This window comes from Podarcis vaucheri, assembly GCF_965113315.1.
Source record: "Podarcis vaucheri genome assembly, chromosome: 6".
NCBI lineage: Eukaryota > Metazoa > Chordata > Lepidosauria > Squamata > Lacertidae > Podarcis > Podarcis vaucheri.
This window is the reverse complement of record NC_138764.1, coordinates 76,822,826-76,841,672: the sequence shown is the minus strand read 5'-3', so window position 1 is coordinate 76,841,672 and position 18,847 is coordinate 76,822,826. Positions and strand designations below refer to the sequence as shown.

The 18,847-nt window shown below is 41.8% G+C and overlaps 2 long non-coding RNA genes across 2 annotated transcripts in view; one reads left to right on the top strand and one right to left on the bottom strand.

The window, feature by feature from the left end:
• The window catches only part of LOC309534385, a 415,746-nt gene that overhangs the window by 292,820 nt on the left and 104,079 nt on the right, over nt 1-18,847 (top strand). The gene's annotated exons all lie outside the window — the stretch shown is intronic.
• The window catches only part of LOC309534419, a 36,348-nt gene continuing 33,739 nt past the window's right edge, over nt 16,239-18,847 (bottom strand). Inside the window, exons 2-3 of the long non-coding RNA XR_014220702.1 lie at nt 18,084-18,141; nt 16,239-16,506 (exon numbers count right to left, since the gene is read on the bottom strand). This is a non-coding gene — a long non-coding RNA (uncharacterized lncRNA). The remainder of the gene's footprint in view (nt 16,507-18,083; nt 18,142-18,847) is intronic.

Below are 18,847 nucleotides of genomic sequence, written 5' to 3'. Positions count from 1 at the left end.
ATTATTATTATTATTATTATTATTATTATTAAAGGTAAGGGGACCCCTGACCATTAGGTCCAGTCGTGACTGACTCTGGGGTTGCCGCGCTCATCTCACTTTATTGGCCGAGGGAGCCGGTGTACAGCTTCCGGGTCATGTGGCTAGCATGACTAAGCTGCTTCTGGCAAACCAGAGCAGCGCACGGAAACACTGTTTACCTTCCCGCCGGAGCGGTACCTATTTATCTACTTGCACTTGACGTGCTTTCGAACTGCTAGGTGGGCAGGAGCTGGGACTGAGCAATGGGAGCTCACCCCATCGCGGGGATTCTAACTGCCGACCTTCTGATCAGCAAGTCCTAGGCTCTGTGGTTTAACCCACAGCACCACCCACGTCCCTTAATATTATTATGAATTATTACAAATTCTTATTATTACGAATGATCAATTAGCTAAATCAGTTCTGAGGATGTTTACAGTAGTGGGCATATAAAGCAGTAAAGCAGTAAAGCCTGCACTGGACTCTTGCAATAGTTAAAAGGCTGAATGCTAAGTGGCTCCACAGTGGTTATCTACATCCCTCCAGAGGTTGCTGGACTCCCAACTGCCATATTTCCTGACTAGTCTAGTTGCCGCGTTCTGGATTAGTTGTAGGTTCCAGGTCACCTTCAAAGGTAGCCCCACATAGAGTGTGTTGCAGTAGTCCAAGTGGGAGATAACTAGAGCATGCAGCACTCTGGTGAGACAGTCCGCGGGCAGGTAGGGTCTCGGCCGGCATACCAGATGGAGCTGATAGACAGCTGCCCTGGACACAGAACTGACCTGTGCCTCCATGGACAGCTTTGAGTCCAAAATGACTCCCAGGCTGCACAGGGGCACAGTTACCCCATTCAGTTTTACAAACTAGCAAAAATAGCACCTGACACCAACCCTCTGTAAGGACTAGGTCCCAGTTACTTCTACTAGGTGGAAATAGCCCCAGCATATCTGCAGGATGGGTTCTTAAGCCTGCACTCTTGCATTTTCAGACTTATGCTTCTGTAGAGTTCCAGTATGCCACTTATCACTTATCTTACCATCATGTGATCCCCCCATTCCTCTGCCTTTCTATGAAAGGGCCAATTAACATGGCCACACTGGCATGTTTTGATGTGGGTTACTGTACTTGTGGCAGTTGCAGACTCTGTGCTACAGTGCTCATCATCTGTTAGCTTCAACTTGAACATGGGTGACCCATGACCTGAATTCACAGTGCAGCACACTGATAACCACTGTGATGCACATATACTTTGATGCCTGCCTCTGTATAGAGAAGAAGGATCACTTAGAGCATCTGGGAAAGCTTTACTCACAGCACTGCGCCATACAAAAGATCAGAAGCAATGACCAAAAAATGGGCTTTTCCTTCCATTGCCCCTCTGCTCTGGAATTCCCTTCCCTCTGTCATGTGTGAAGCAATTTACATCCGTTCCTTCAGACGTCTTGTAAAGACACATCTTTCCCTGATGCATAAGACTGGACTATTTTACGGCTGAATTTGTTTTTCAGCTGCTTTTATAATAAGTGTTTTTATGTTCGCCTCTCCATTTTTATGATACTCTTTTATATTGTTTTATATTGCTTAGAGATTTTAAAAAAATTAAGCGGTTTCTAAAAGCTTTTAATTAAATAAATTAATAAACACAGCAATCACACTGAGTGCATGAACTCGCATTACGTCATACCAGAACGATGGTGCGAATTGGCTCCGACAGCACTGACTGATGTGAGCCTGGGGCAGAAAACATCACAAAGAAGGGAGAGGAAATTAATGCAAGTGCACTTTCTTGCATTACCTTAAACCAGAGAACAGCCGCCTGGTAGCAGGTGGACTCCCATGAAGCAATTTTGTCTGACCCCAATTACTAATCAAGATGCGATCCAAGAAAATTGTATCCCCAGTTTCATTAAATTTTGTCCCCAGGAAACAGGCAGAGCAATCCAAACTCCCTTTGTGCTGGGCTCGCAGTGTGTGTGTGTGGATTGGGCCCTGATGGTCTCCATCAGCATCCAGATGGCCAGCACCTGCCAAGTGATGCCAGCATCATTCCACAGGCCCAGAGCTCCATCTCTGTAGCCTAACATCGTGGAAGAGACTTGTATCATGAGGAGATAGTGTGATGCCATCAGTATTTTCTCATCGTGCCTCAGGATGAGGGCTGAACAAACCTGGACTTAGCATTGCTTGCTATTTGTAACCCATGCTTGTAGAGTTAGTATGAATTTGTATATTCAGCAATTATTCAGTATAAAATAGTAGGATGTCACATGGATGGTTAAGCATGAGAAACAATACACTAACCAGGAGAATCAAAGGCTGAAACTAGTTATCTTTCCTAGATAAGCCAAGGATCTGACACACACTTTGGTTTTTAGTCAAAGCTATGAGACTGTCTACACTTAGACCACCCCTTTCATTGGGAATTCATAAGGAAGAAGAAGAGGAGGAGAAGGAGGAGGAGTTTGGACTTGATATCCCGCCTTTCACTCCCCTTAAGGAGTCTCAAAGCAGCTAACAATCTCCTTTCCTTTCCTCCCCCACAACAAACACTCTGTGAGGTGAGTGAGGCTGAGAGACTTCAGAGAAGTATGACTAGCCCAAGGTCAACCAGTAGCTGCATATGGAGGAGCAGGGAAGCGAACCCGGTTCACCAGATTACGAGTCCACTGTGCTAAACTACTACACCACTCTGGCGTGGAATGTGATGTATTATAGCCCTGGTGAATGTAGGTAATACACCAACCTTGTTCACATAGTGCAACACTATATAAAAGGGAATCAGGGAGCTAGAGAAGCAGCACACCTCCACCCAGCTCACACACCAAAACAAAGAACTGTGAAGCAAGACCTAGAGCTGGTAGAGATACATGCACCATGGGTGCAAGTGACTATGTCCATTGCTGTCCAAGAGTTTGAACAATTGAAGGGGTAGTGTCTTCCCTTATAGCCTTATGCTTGGTTATTAAGCTAAGTTAGGCACAGTGTGCTGTTTCATGACATATGCTTTAAAGAAGCTAGGTCTAGGAACTGGACTTGCTACAGGCTAGCTTTTCCAGGCATCCCATGAGTTGGGATTGGGCACACTGGAGCAGTCCCCCTAGAGTGCTTATCTCTACCCTATTATTCTCCTTGTTTCTTGCTGTACTAATATGTATGCCTATCTGCAAATAGTAACCAGGCTAAGCTACTTAGACTTTATGTGTAAATTATGTGTAAATTTATTGTGCAAATTATGCTTTAACATGCTTTATGGCAGCTAGCCCTGTGCATGATGCTAAGAAGCAGGCTAGCTATGTGTGTTGCATGCTGATCCTTGCAGTACGTGAAAAGAGTGAGAAGCCCTCCAAGTGTGTCCATGACCTCCAAATCACAAATTAAGCTGCCCATTGAGCTGAACACTCTTCTACCTGCCAAATGTGCAAGGAGGCACGAGCGCCACCAGCAGGATCTCCACCTGCAGCAGCCAGTAGAAAACTCTGAAACTAATGACAGAAGAGGGATGGGCTGAGCCAGCTTGGGTTCCATTGCATCATCTGCAGGTCCTACTGCTGACATGTGGTGGCAATGGGCTAAATCAGGACCTGGTTGCTGCACCAGCTCCAACCAGGTGCAACAATTTGCCAGAGGCGGATTTGGGGGGAGCGCAACTGGTTCAACTTCACTGGGTCCTGAGCCAAGAAGGCGCCACGACAATGACGAACAATGAGAGGCGAGAGCGGGGGGCACCGAATTTTGTCACCACACACCACTGAAATTTCAAAGCCCAAAGTCTGCCACTGAATCACCCTCCTTACCACACACAAACACGCACACACGCACTACCCTGGCCACCATGTGTGGCTGGGCTGTAGATGTGGCAGTGGCCCTACGATTCTGCCATGAGGCAGCAGAGTGGGAGGGGGGCAGCTAGAGCCAGGATTGCTCCCTACAATTGTTTTCTAAAGTTGCGACAGATAGGACACATCATTCACTTTCATGTTACCTTATTTCTTTGGATTCTCTATGTAATCCACCAGCTCCGCATGAGTACATGTGCTCCACAATTGTAAAGATTTTACTGCCTGACTATACCAACTTTATGATACAGCCTGACAACATGGGATGGAGACAAGCTGCATAGTAAAATACACTTCTGATCCCAGATCCCCACAACTGGAGGTTGAAATAGCCTCTGAGAATAGAGAAATTGGCCATCCTTGCTTTAAACATTGCTTGCACATATTATATTAGCACTCCAGAACTGCACCGTTGAAAAAAAAATCTCTCATCCCATGCCATTTGCTAACACAAAGAGCCTCATATGTTCTGAAACAGGCACCCAAGTCAGTGTTGCCTCTGGTGAGTCAAGGCTGATGCAGTCAGTATTTATCTCAATTAAGTTAACCCTGAGGCCGATGTAAGTGGTAAATTGACACTTATCGCTGCATGCGTGTTCTGCCGGCTCGTAACATGAGAAAATATCCAAAACAATCCCTACAATTTGCCCTGGGGATTTCTAATGTGTATAAGTGTGCTCCCTGAGTCCTGCATCCATGTTTTGTGGCAATTGTGCTGCCTGATCCAATGCTTGCTTAGTCAGCAGTAAACCCCACTCAGCACAACAGAGTTTGCTCCTAAATAAGTGTGCATAGAATTGCAGCCTTAATGTGCCAACTTCTGGAGCAATTTCAGACCAGGTTTACTAATTCCTCAGACCAGATCTGACCAGACAGTAATGCAGGATTGTGATAACCTTCGTTCTATATTTCCAGTTTGCACTGGATTTATCTTACATGTATAACACAGTCAAAGCAGTGTACATTAAAGCTTAGCCGAATTTTCTCAGAAGATAGTTTTCTGAGAAAATTTGAGGGTCCCCCCCCCATTTTTCTCTGCTCTATCAAAAGAAGATGACCTCTCCACCACTTTTTAAAACTTGTGACAGCCTTTCCACACACACAAACCCCACACACTGCCCAATTACAGTGCTAGAACTGGGGCATTGTGGAGGATGTAAACACAGTTGCTGCCTCTGCCACTTGCAACAGCAGTGCAGAACAAAAACTTGGAGTAGGAGAAATAAACTCTATTACTACCACTGCTAATAGTGAGCCTCACCCACAGGAAACTGTTGAGAGAATTTCTCCTCCCCCTCAAGAAATGGGGTGAAATAGTCAACACCAAATTTAGGGAAGTGTGCGCCCACACAGGGCACTGAGCCAACGGGGCACAAAACTGAGGAGGTCCGCAATTGAGAATATCCATTTGGGGACGCCAAATTTTGGCCTCGCACGGGGCATCATATTACGAAAAATTACCAAAGTCCACCCCTGAAATAGTCTCCCCAAATAATGGTGTGGAATTTTGAGAGGCTTTTTGTGCAGGTGGCAGAGACATGTATTTGCAGAGTGAGGTGAGGTGTACAAACTGACTTTTGCATAGGTTGACTCTACAAAGGAAAGAGTCACTTTCATTTCTCTTCCTATCTTTTGCCTTTGGCCCTGCCCTCCATTGGCATGTGGCCCCCGAAAAATTACCCTGAAGGGAATGTGGCCCTGGGGTTGAAAAGGGTTCCTACTGCACAGTAGAAGAGAAATCCACTATCCATGAACCAGGGAACTGGAATAGGGTTCTGTAAGAAGATAAAATAATGACATGTTTCTTTAAGAGTCAGCTTCCAAACTGCGGAGCCCTTATAAATGAATGAGTTAGGAGGTTAACAGCTGGAGAAAGTCCCTGTTAGCTGCCACTGAGCCTTTAGATGATGTGCTTCCTTTATCACTGGCTTGTTTTCATTAAACTTTAATGTTTTCTTCTCCTCTCCCTTGAAGTAAGTTTGTCCACTTGTCCCTGTGGTGGATAAAGACCGTGCTGTAACAGCTCCTAAGTACATGTCCAATTTTGCCTTCTGCAGCGGCCCCTCCCCCTTCCCACCCCAAATGGCAGCGAAGACACCAGGACTGAGCTACTGAGATAAGAGGAGAGATCATTGGTTAAATCCTCCCCTCAGGTGAACAGGGCGCCTAACAGAAAGAGACGCAGCAGTGCTACTTTAACGGCACAAAGGCTCAGGGGAGTTTTGTCTGTGGTCTGACTGTGCTTCAGGAGGCAGGCAGAGTTAATGAAATCTTTCATTTGTCAGTAAACGTCGCTGTATGAAGTGTAATTAATGGATTTACTAGAGCTGGAAGTAGCCCAAGCTGAAATCTAAGCATTTAAGCAAGCTGGTTCTGAGCAGTGTCCTCCACTCTGTTTAATTATAAGGTCATTACCTCAGTGAGCAAGAGAGGTCTTCTTTCCTTTTCTTTTTTTTACTCAGGCAGAGAGGTTGCCAGCTCAGAATTCTTGCCTAGTGAAGCAATTGCTTACAACGGCCGTGTCAGAGTTCTGGAGACGCACCTTCCATAAAACCGCGTCAGAAAGGCAGTCTGGTTGCCAGCTTGTTTCTAGGCTCTGTTCAGGGTGCTCACATTAGTTTCTGAAGCTCTAAATGGACCCAAAGCTTGTCACCCAAGGCCCTTCTCTATGTCCCCTCTCCCTGAGATGTTTGGAGGGTGAGAACACAAGAACACGCCTTTTCTGTGGTGGCTCCCCATTTGTGGAATGCTCTCCCCAGAGAGCAGTGCTATTTTTCTTAGAAAAGAAATGCTGGAAACTCACCATGAGTGCTCTTAAAATGGCAATGGTGCTCACACTGTGTATTTTATCATTATGCTGCATAAATCATGTTCTTAATGTTGTACACCACTCTGAGATCTTTATATAAATGGCAGTATATAAATTAAATAAATAAGTAAATTTTAAAAAACAAAAAACCTCAAGTCCCAAATATCTTAAAGACCACCACCTTCCCCACAGGTCCTCTCAGGTGCTAAGATCAGCAGGGGGCCCTACTGGGTGCTCCACTGCCTTCAAAAGCTTGGGCAGGGTGCTGATCCAGGAAAGAGCATTATCTGTGGCAGCCCCTAAGTTATGGAATTCTCTCCCCACAGATGTGCATCTGGCATCTTTATTATACAGCTTTTGGCAAATGTTGAAGACACACCTCTTTATCCTGGCTTTTGATCCTTGATATGTATATTTTGTTTTTTGTTTTTTAATAATTTTTTTTTATTGCTTTTTTTCCAAGGTCAGAATACATCATCAGTAACACAACAAAAGCGATTTTACAGAAAAAAAGAAGAAATTATAAAAGAAAATTCACTTTTTCAAATCTATTTTCATAATCAACTGGACTTCCCCACGTCCTCCATCCCCTGCTTTCTTTACAATGAAAATAAACAGCAAATTGATACCTTATTTTATGTGTTTTTGTACTTTCATTTAGTTATATGATCTGTAATTTATACTTTCCAAAATCATAACTTAGTTTCCATCATTTACCAATCTCAATACTGAAGCATGTTTTTCCCAAAAGCTTAGCAAATTCTCAACATTCATATAACTTATAATGTTTTTGTAGATAGTCCTTAAATTTTTTCCAGTCCTCTTCCACTGCCTCTTCTCCCAGATCTCGGATTCTGCCGGTCATTTCGGCTAATTCCATGTAGTCCATCAGCTGCGAATGCCATTCTTCCAGCGTGGGTAACTCCTGTGCCTTCCAATATTTAGCTATAAGGATTCTTGCTGCTGTAGTTGCATATAAAAAGAAAGTTCTATCTTTTTTTGACACTCTCTGGCCTACAATGCCCAGGAGGAAGGCCTCTGGTTTCTTATGAAAGGTGTACTTAAACACCTTTTTCAATTCATTGTAAATCATTTCCCAAAAAGCCTTCACCCTCGGGCATGTCCACCAGAGGTGAAAGAATGTTCCTTCAGCCTCCTTACATTTCCAACATTTATTGTCAGACAGATGGTATATCTTTGCAAGTTTGACTGGGGTCATGTACCACCTGTATACCATTTTCATAATGTTTTCTTTTAGGGCACTACATGCCGTGAATTTCATACCGGTGGTCCATAACCTTTCCCAGTCTTCAGACATAATGTTGTACCCAATGTCTTGTGCCCATTTTATCATAGCTGATTTAACTGTCTCATCTTGAGTATTCCATTTAAGCAACAAGTTATACATTCTTGAAAGCACTTTCGTCTTAGGTTCAAGTAGTTCTGTCTCTAGTTTTGATTTTTCCACCTGGAAACCAATTTTTTTGTCCTTTTTAAAGATCTCTAAAATTTGGGCATAATGAAACCAGTCTCGCACCTTTCCTTTCAATTTTTCGAAACTCTGCAACCTCCAGGTATCACCATCTCTTTCTATTATCTCACAGTATTTTACCCAGCCACTCTCCATATTACGTAGTTTTATGGCCTTAGCCTCCGTCGGTGATAACCACCTCGGAGTCTTACTTTCGAGTAAGTCCTTATATTTAGTCCAGACAATGAATAGAGCTTTCCTGACAATATGGTTTTTAAACAATTTATGAAACTTTATCTTGTCGTACCACAGGTATGCATGCCACCCAAAAGCATTGTTAAACCCTTCCAGATCTAGGACATCAGTGTTTTCTAACAAAAACCAATCTTTCATCCAGCAGAAGGATGCAGCTTCATAATACAATCTTAAGTCCGGCAGGGCAAACCCCCCTCTTTCCTTTGCATCTGTTAGTATCTTAAATTTTATTCGGGGCTTTTTGCCTTGCCAGACAAACTTCGTGATGTCCCTCTGCCACTTTCCAAAACATTCCACTCTGTCCACGATCTGAAGGGTTTGAAACAGAAACAACATTCTTGGCAGTACATTCATCTTAACTGCTGCAATTCTTCCCAACAAGGAAAGTTTCAATCTTGACCAAGTTTCTAAGTCCTTTTTAATTTCCGACCAGCATTTTTCATAATTATCCTTGAACAAATTCAAATTTCTCCCAGTCAAGTTAACCCCCAGGTATTTCACTTTTGTAACCACATTTAATTCTGTTTCCTTCTGAAACCCATCTATTTCTGAAGGTGTCAAGTTTTTTGCCAAAACCTTAGTTTTTTGTTTGTTCAACTTGAATCCCGCCACCCGACCAAACTCAGAAATTAGTTCTAAAGCTCTTTTTGTGCTAGTTTCTGGCTCCTGTAATGTCAAAACCAAATCATCTGCAAAAGCCTTCAGTTTATATTGTTTTTCTCCGACCTGTATTCCTTCTACCTGCTGGTCCTTCCTAATCAAGTTCAGCAACAACTCCAGGACAGAAATAAATAAAAGGGGTGATAGGGGGCACCCCTGTCGTGTCCCTTTTTCAATTTTGAACTCCTCTGTCACCACATTATTTACTATCAATTTAGCTTTTTGTTCTGAATAAATTGCTTCGATACCATTTTGAAACGCCCCTCCCACTCCCATCCCTTCCAAATTTTTCTTCATAAATTTCCAAGATATATTGTCAAAGGCCTTCTCGGCATCTCTGAAAATCAAGACTGCTTTCGTATTCAAATTTGTCTGTAATAACTCCAAAACATCAACAATATTCCTGGTGTTGTCAGACAAATGCTTACCAGGGAGAAAGCCTGCTTGGTCTTTATGAATTACTTCATTTAAAACTTTTTTCAGTCTGTTTGCCAAAATATCAGCAAAAATTTTGTAATCCACGTTTAGGAGTGAGATGGGACGGTAGTTCTTAAGTTGAGTCTTTTCGGATTCCAATTTTGGTATCAAAGTAATGAATGCCTCTTTCCACGATTCTGGTGCCCCCTTCCCTTCCATAATTTGGTTACATACCTCCATTAGTGGCTGAACCAAATATTCTTTCAATGTCTTATAATATTTGGAGGTAAGTCCGTCTGGGCCTGGGGATTTGCCTAATTGCATGTTCTGAATGGCACTTTCAATTTCCTGTTGTGTTATTTTATAGTTCAGGGCTGTTTGTTTATCTTGTGTTAACTTTTGCAGGCCATAACTCTTTAGAAATTTGTTTATCTCAGTCTCTACTTGGGGTCCTTGAGTAAACAGTTTTTTAAAATATTTCTGGAAACACTTTCTAATTTCTTCTGGTTTCTGAATACATTCTCCTTCAACCTCCAGGTTGGTAACAAAGTTCAATTTTTGTCTCTTTTTCAGCTGCCATGCCAGCAGCTTCCCACATTTATTTGCCGATTCGAATGATCTTTGTTTCATCTGTTTGATTTTCCATTCAATTTCTTGATTTATCAATTTCGCATATTGTGCTTGATGGAATTTTATTTCTCTTAAAATTTCTTTTGATTTTGGGTTTAGTCTCAGCTTTTTCTCTCCGCCTCTTATCTTCTCCACAATCTTGTCCTTTTTACCATTCCAGAGTTTTTTCTTAATAGTGTTCTGTTGTATCAGAAACCCTCTCATAACAGCTTTGCTCGCGTCCCAGATTGTTTTCTTTTCCACCGAAGTATTCAAATTTATTTCAAAATAGTCTTTCAACTTTTTTGGGCCTTCTTCACGATCTCCTGATCTCTAAACAAGTAGTCATTCATTCTCCATCTGAAGGATCCAGCTGGTGTAAGTCTCAAGTCTATTTTCAAGGTGTTATGGTCGGAGCAGGTTTTAGGGCAGATCTCTACTTTTTTTGTCTTAGGTGCCAGTCCTCTAGATGTCCAGATTTGGTCGATTCTTGTCCAAGATAGATGGGCCTCAGAAAAGAATGTTCCCTCTTTACCTAGAGGGTTCTTTGTCCTCCAAATATCAATCAGGTCCATATTGTCTGTGAGTTCAAAGAAAGTCTTCGGAAGTCTGCCGTCTTTGGTCAAATTCTGATTTTGTGACTTATCCATGTATGTGGAGACAACCCCATTCATATCACCCATCAGGATGATGTTAGTATAGTCAATATAGTCCAACATTATCTCATGCAACTTCTTATAAAATTCCGATTTCCCATCGTTTGGTGCATAAATTCCTACTATCAAAGATTTTTCTCCTTGTGATTGTATTTCGATCGCCAAAATTCTTCCTTGTTCATCTTTAAAAACCAACTTTGGTGCTAGGCTCTCCTTTGCATAAATCACTACTCCTCTTTTTTTAACCTTGTCTGATGAAATAAATTCTTGGCCTAGTCTCTTGTTGATTAACACTCTCCTGTGGAGCCTAGTCACGTGTGTTTCTTGAAGGCAGATGACGTCTAATTGTTCTTTTCTCAATATGTGAAAAATCTTTTTCCTTTTTTCGGGAGAATTTGCGCCATGAATGTTCCAACTAAGGAGCTGCAGAGACATCTCGGACTAGTTTATTGGCCTGTGGGGATGTCTCCTTTGTCGTTTTTGTCTGGAGGTGGAACCGGATTCAAACCAAACGAAGGAGGTGGCCAGGCTCCTGCTACTCCTTTCCGAAGGTCCTCCCCGTGATCGTTTAGGAACTTTTCTTGCTCCTCTGCTGTTCTGATTCTTACCTTCTTCCCTTTCAAGGTAAAAGATAGTCCTTGAGGAAATTCCCACCTGTAAGGGATTGTGTTGTTTCTCAATAAGCTTGCCAGGTCTTTATATGTAGCTCTTAAATCCAGTAGCTGTTTTGGTATGTCTCTGAAGATTTCTGCCGTCTTTCCCTGAATCACCAATGAATTTTTAAAGTGCAGGCCGAGTATGTTATCTTTTTCTTGCTTAGATCTCAAAATGATCAAGCAATCTCTTGGTTTGTCCTTCTTGGCCACTCTTCCTAATCTGAAAGCGGTGACAATTTTAAAGTCCTTCTCTTCTGCCAAACCCCAGAACTTGGATATTTCTGCTGTCAAAAAGCCAATCAAGTCCTCTTTTTCTGATTCTGGGATGTTTCTAAGCCTGAGATTGCTTTCCCTGTTTTTCAGTTCTGCCAGGGACAGGTACGCTTGCTGTTCAGTAACCTGTCTACTCAGTGGTCTTACTTCCCCTCTTAATTCCTCTATCCTCTTTTTATTTTCGTCTGCTTTTGTGTTTACTTCCTCGACTAACTTTCGATTTTCTGTTGTAGTCTTTTCAATGTTACCTATTGCCTGTGTATTTTTAGTGACTTGGTCTGTCAATTTATTAATTGAAGCTGTCACCTGGTCAAATTTAGCAGCTTGTTCATCAAATCTAACTGCTTGTTCATCAGCTTTCTTATTCAATGCTGCCAGCTGGTCCAATATTTCTTTTGATCCTTGATATGTATATTTTGAGGGACGCAGGTGGCGCTGTGGGTTAAACCACAGAGCCTAGGACTTGCCGATCAGAAGGTCGGCAGTTCGAATCCCTGTGACAGGGTGAGCTCCCGTTGTTCGGTCCCTGCTCCTGCCAACCTAGCAGTTCGAAAGCACGTCAAAGTGCAAGTAGATAAACAGGTACCGCTCCAGCGGGAAGGTAAATGGTGTTTCCGTGTGCTGCTCTGGTTTGCCAGAAGCGGTTTAGTCATGCTGGCCACATGACCCGGAAGCTGTACGCCGGCTCCCTCGGCCAATAAAGCGAGATGAGCACCGCAACCCCAGAGTCGGCCATGACTGGACCTAATGGTCAGGGGTCCCTTTACCTTTACCTATGTATATTTTTATGAGCCCACCTTATTTTTTGCAATGGTAAGTTGCTCTGAGTTGTTTTTTAACATTGTTTTAATTGCAGTAACCTGCTCTAAGACCTTAGGGTTAAGGGTGGGTAAATTACAACAATATGTGTGCTGAGAGGAGAATCTAGTGATGGTCTACACTGACAAGAACACATGCAAATTGTGCATAGATCAAAAACAGCCTAAACAGAGAAATTTCATACATTTCCCAATCAATGCACGTGGGGAACAATTCAGCCTAAGTGGAGTACTTTAAAGTCCCACTAATTTGCCGCCCAATCTTGGGCACTCAGATATAAGCCCTACTCAGTTCAATGGGCTGACTCATAAATGTGCATAGGATTACACTCTTAATGGGCTTAATTTTGATTGGGCTGTTTATTTTATTTTATTAATTTTAAATATTTAAAATTTTAATATTAAAGCAGCTTTTCTGGGCCATGTCCATCCAAGACAATAAAAAGCAGTGTAACCATAAGGACACAATTATAACATTGTAAAATATAACATCACATCACAATAAGAGTAAGAACCAAAAGTACATTAAAATGTCATTCATTTGATATAAAGCCATTTCTTAAACTACAGTACCAAAAACAATAATACAGCTGCATTTCCAAAAATATATAAATTAAAAGCCATTGCAAATAGGTGGGCTTTTAAAGTCCAGCAGAAGGCAGGTTTCAAAGGTAGGGGCCACTACTGGGAAGGTCTTGTTCCTAGTCTCATCATGCCTGTAGTCTCTGACTCCACCTAATTTTGGAGAATGTGAACTCATCTCAATTATTGTGAGAAATTGTGAGCCACCCACTAGGAAAGGAGCTATGAAACTTTGTTTTCTTAATCAGCCTCCTTAAGTCAAAGAAGCAAATCTCCCCCTCCACCTCATCACATTTCTATGAGAATCTTCTCCAGAATATGTTAAAGGACCCAGAGCCCCATTGTGAGGAACAATCACAGCAAATTTTAATAGCTGCAGTTACACTTAGCTGTCACCATCTGTGTCTCCCATTAGAAATGCAGAATGAACATATTTTTACAATTGCATCTGGAAAGAGGGAGACAGAAACAACTTAAAAGTGATGATGAAAGGACTAGCGGGCTGCAAAGTTTATCTGCATATTTCAGAAAAGCAAACAAAACAAAAACCAATTAGCAGATATGGTTATACACTTATGCAATCCTGTGCAAAGTTACTTCAAGGTCCCACTTAGTTCAATGGCACTTACTCACAAATAAGCTTACAGAGGATTGTGCCCAAGGTCTTCATGCAGAAAGAAACCTTACCAGGAAGTATTTCAGTTCACATCATCAATGAATCCAAACAAAGGCAGAGAGGCAGATGGATGGATGGATGGACAGATGGACAGATGGATCTTACTTGCTCATTATTTCAAAGAACTATGTATAGTACAGAGAATGTCCATACATTATCTACTTTCACTTTGCCCCTTCCGCCTTTGCTACAGGGAGAAGCCTTAGCTCCATGGTAGAGCATCCATGAAGATCCCATGTTCAGTCCCCAGCTTCTCCAGATAGGGCCCTGTCTGAAACAGTCAGTGTAGACAATACTGAGCTAGATGCACCAATGGTCTCATAAGGAAGCTTCCTATGTTGCATGTAGTCTTTCTTTTCCCTGCTTCAGAGCCTCTGCTAGTCACACTATTTAAGTACTTGGTCTCTACTCTTAAGGACCAATGTGCATGACTAAATTTCTCCACGTGATCAAGGCTAGGAAAGCAGTAGCTCAGTAGAAAGAAGAACATGTCAAGAAGAAAATAAGCTGTGCCCTTCTTTCTTTCCCATGTGATCCACAGGAGCTGAGAATGTGCTAGAAGCATGGAGATTCTGACATAAAAAGTGGAACAGCCTTCTCCAACCTGGTGCTGGCTGGGGCTGATGGGAGTTGTAGTCCAACAGTGTAGGGCACCAAGTTGGTGAAGGCTGAAGTTGACTGACAAGACAGCAGAATAATTACTTTCTTAAGTCCTTTAAAGACATCTAATTTTATGACTTTATTCTTCCATTTCAATGGCAGAACAATTAAGATGGAATCTCTAAGGAATTCTTCATAACAATAAGATGCTTCTTATCATGAGCAACCGTCTGCCTGCACTGTCCTACAAATACTCTTTGTTTTGAATATTCACTATATCAAACAACCACTCATTTCTCCCACAAAAACTAAAAAAAAAATCACTGCATATGATTGTCTTTCCTCTCTGCATCCCTGACTTGCCCCCTCCGTCTGCTTCCCAGCTCTCCATGCTTTCTTATTAAATTGCAATCTTGGCTACTCTGCATTGTGTTTTGTGAATTTTGCATAAGCACAGGGCCAGCTCCACCGTTAGGCAAAGTGAGGCAACAGCCGCAGGTGGCAGATGCTCTTTATCCTAAGCCACACACCACTGCCCAGTCACCCCATCAGTTGGAGGACAGAGCTGTGTGTGCTACATGTCCTGACCCTCATAAAATAACCTGCTGTGTCAGGTGCAGTGGAGACCACTATCCCATGCCAGTGTTGTAGAAAGGGTCAACTGCCACTCCAGTACATGAATAGGGATGGAGATGCATTTTGTCCTTTGCCTCAGGCAACAATATGTCTTGGACAAGCCCCATAGAATGAGCCCCTCCATGATGTTCATTATAGACATTCCAGTTCTTCATCTTGGCTTCTTTTGAATTTGACATGTTTACTCAGAAGTACATCTCAGAGTTCAGTGGTGCTTGCTACCTCATGACTGTGTTTAGGATTTCAGTCTTACACACATATGGCAGATAGCACATTACACACCCAACTTAGTCACCTTGAGACAGGCTGTTGAAAAATCTGGAGCTGTGCTCACATGGCACCACTATGGTGTAGTGGTTGGAGCACTGAACTAAGACCTGGGAGACCAGAGTTCAAATTCCCACTCAGCCATGAAGCTTCCTGGATCACCTTGGGCCAGTTGCTGTCTCTCAGCCTAACCTGAGGTTGTTGTGAGGATAAAATGGGGAGAGGGAGAACCTTGTATGCAACTCTTGAGCTCCTTGGAGAAAGAGTTGGAATATAAATTCCATAAATAAATAAGTAAAATCAAAAAGGTAGCAGAGAAGCCTTTAAATAAATTGCTGTGCACACTGATTGAATAGTAATAATGGTGGTAATGATAATGTTTTAGAAAACTGAAAGGAAGAGCAATTCCATTATAAAGTTTCATTCAAATCGGGCACATATATTTGGAGACATGAATGATTGATTTCTCATTGTATTGCTACTGCAAACCTAAGTATCAAGGCACTACCACACTTAGAATTGTGATTACATGCAAAGAAAACCCTGTAGTCACTTGCTTAGAAATGAAGCTGGTTAATGATACTGAATTCTCACTTGGCAACTATATAGCCTAGCAAGAAGCAATTAGAAGATGCTGAACATCAGGGCAGCGAAGCATAAATGACAACTTGCCATTGAGGCACACAGCTATCACCAGCTTTGAGTACCTGATCTTACTTGTTTCATTGCCTCTCCATGAATTATCCAAGGCCCCAGGAAACTGAAGAAGCAAAGTGGCCTTTCCATGGCAGTCAAGTTTCCTGGTCTAAATAAAGAAAATGTGGATACCTAACTAGGGGTTCAATAATCATTGCAATAGTTTTAAATTTCCAGAATTTTTTGTGGATACTATTATTAGGAGAGAGATGAAAAACAGAGCTATATTAAGAAGCAAACAGTTAAGCCACATGAATGATGTCAATAGTTCTTCCAATGAAACCATAATATTTACTGGAACAAAATATATTTTAGAAAGGCAACAGCTACAATACTTAAGACTGGAAACCAGGCTTCTGGTAGTGGGAGAAGGCAGTACTTTGCCCTTTTGCTATGGTACTAGGAGTTGTCCTGACCTCCTTCACTGCTAAAACAAGAATATTTCCTTATACAGTCCATTTATTGGCTACTAATCAGCTGAAGCACTAACTTGCTAGGAGCCATTGATGTCATCTTCTCGGGTGAGGAGATGTGCTGGCTCCCTTTGTACATCAAAATCTTGTGTTATCTGCATGGATGGATGAAGAATTTGATTCAGTTCACATTTAAAAGTGAACCTAGCTAATTCACAGTCTATGAAACAATATCTTCTCAAGCCAAGTAATATGTGCAAAAATGCGTATGCATAAAAATGCATATATTCATGAAAATAACATACAACAATGTTATATTAGAGTGAGCTGCTTTGCAAAAACATGTATATTAGGCAAAATTGCATATAAATGTACATTTTAGGAGAAATGCGCACTAAACTATTGAATTTTCATGAAAGCTTATTTTAAATACGGTAATAATTGCAAACTAATGTAAAGAACTGAACCAAAAGTTGGAAACATGAGAAAATGAGAGAAACTGAAATGCACATATTTGCCCATTTCTAGTTACCTGGGCTTGGTGCTTAGTCACACATATCCTACGGTTACTGTGAGTATAATGAGGTGGTGGCAGCAGCAAGAAGAGAACTTTTGCATTCCTGTTCCCATCTGCACCTCCAACAGCACCACCACTGAGAGTTCCAAGAGCCACAAGCAGATAGCACCATCTGCCCAATTAGACCTATAAGAGTTAAGGAATGTCTTTTGCATGGAAAAGAGCAGAAGAAGCTAAAATGATATCTTGACCTCAAAGTGCCAGTATTAAAACACACTTAAAGGCTGAGGGCCTTGAGCTGAAAAAGATTCCCAACCCTGACATAAAACTATTACAGCAAAAAAACCTGGAGTAGCCAGACCCATATTTTAGAAGGTGGGACCAACATGGATCAGTCATTAATGATAGGTATGTAAGAAGGTATCATTTTCATTGCATGACGTTCTGTTTCTGTTCCGCTGCAGTTCATCTGCCAATATTATTCATCCCACTGTCTGTTGCAGCAAATTATACAACTTGCATAGTTTATGTAAATTACATTGCCATTATGTTCTTCCACCCCATTCATTTCAATGCAAAGGAAATGCAATGCAAATGGGGGAAAATTTTACGTATTGCTCGTGGACTGAAAGCAGCAACAACAACAGTGAATACTGATCATATACGCTGGATTGATTTCCATTCTGGACGTGGGACAAATAAATGAACACCAGCAATTTCTACTCCCATCTCTGTTTTTGTCGAAATTCTTCGACATCCCTACTTAATGATAAAGTTTGTATTCTGCCATTGTATCACTGCTGCATCGATATTCATAAGCTGAATTATGTTAAATTGCTGTCTATCTTCAATAGACTTTAGGCAGGTTCCTCTTGCATTCCAAGCTTTGTGTCTGCTGGAGATTAAACTCTGCTAAAGGCTGCCTAGCTGTAATTCTTCACTGACAGTTGTTTCATTAGTTGATGAGGACTAGCTTAAAATAAACTTTAATTAAACTGAGAACTGAAATAATATGTTTTAGACTACAGATTGTTCCCATATGGAGCACTTTTGTTCCCTGAGCTGTGCTTTCAGTCCAGTTACTATTTAATCTATATAGATGCATAACCGGATGATGCTTGCTAACTAGAACAAAAAATTCATGAAGGATTTTGCAAGGTTCACATGAGACAGAGAAAACCATATTGCAGTAAACTGGCTACTGAAGAGGCTCACCTGGTAGCTGTCTTAATGGGACTCCAAATGACAAGAAAGAAAACACTGAAGCAAAATGCTAAAAAAGAGAGAAGGCATCAAATGATATAATAAAGGCAAGAGCAGACTTGTAAAAACCAGACAATCAAGACAAAGGGTGTAACATTATTATTATTTTCCAGGTCTTTCGTGTCCTACAAAAGACTGATGGTGCAATCCTGTGTAATCCTACTCAGAAGGAAGCCCTGATGAGTTAAGCTCCATGAAGCAAGACGAGGCGACCACCTCAGGTGGCAGTATCCACTGGGGCAGCAGAACCCAATGTCAATCTTTCTTTCCCACCTTGTTCCTGATGTAGATATTCCTTTACCCCTTCTTCCCTGGTGGGGATGGGGTCCACCTCATGTGCCAAAATGTCTTGGGCAGCCCTTCCCTCTTCTAAGCATGTATAGCAGGGATGGGGAACCTGGTGCCCTTCAGATGATGTTGGACTCCAACTGCCATCATCCCTGACCTGGCTGGAGCTGATGGGAGTTAGAGTCCAGCAACATCTGATGGGATGTATGTATAGGACTGCGGCCTGAAATAAGAATATGTGAATGAATTAAGGGTTTCCAGTAGAGTTTAATAAACCTTTCAAACCTTAGTTGCTCCCACATTCTACAGATCTGTTCAACCATGTTATAAAAAAAGGCGAAACTAGTTATACCACTGTGGCTTAATCCAAGTTTGATTTCAAGACCCTAAATGGACTTCAATACTTTTCTGAATGGATTTAGCAAGGA